This window comes from Mustela nivalis, assembly GCF_964662115.1.
Source record: "Mustela nivalis genome assembly, chromosome: 16".
Lineage (NCBI taxonomy): Eukaryota > Metazoa > Chordata > Mammalia > Carnivora > Mustelidae > Mustela > Mustela nivalis.
This window is the reverse complement of record NC_139035.1, coordinates 62,336,187-62,336,516: the sequence shown is the minus strand read 5'-3', so window position 1 is coordinate 62,336,516 and position 330 is coordinate 62,336,187.

The window sequence follows — 330 nt, the reverse complement described above, 5'->3', positions numbered from 1 at the left end:
CTAATGACCTAGAGATATTTGTATCAATAGGGATAAATCTAAAAATATAGAATATTGAATAAAGGCAAACTTCAGAAAGATGTATGCAGTTTGGTTCCGCTCATAAGTTAGGAATACGTTCATATGTATGAAGAGTAAACATTACATCAACTTAAGGATGCTGGTCACTCCTGAATGGGAGGCAAGAGAAAGCCGTGGATGAACACTGCTGTGGGTTCTGCCTTGGTTTCTGTAACATTTTATTTCCCAAGCTAGGTTGTGTGCACGTACATATAGTTCAGCTTAGATAGTGTGTTTTGTTGGTCTTCTCTCTTGTTCCTGTGGGGTTGT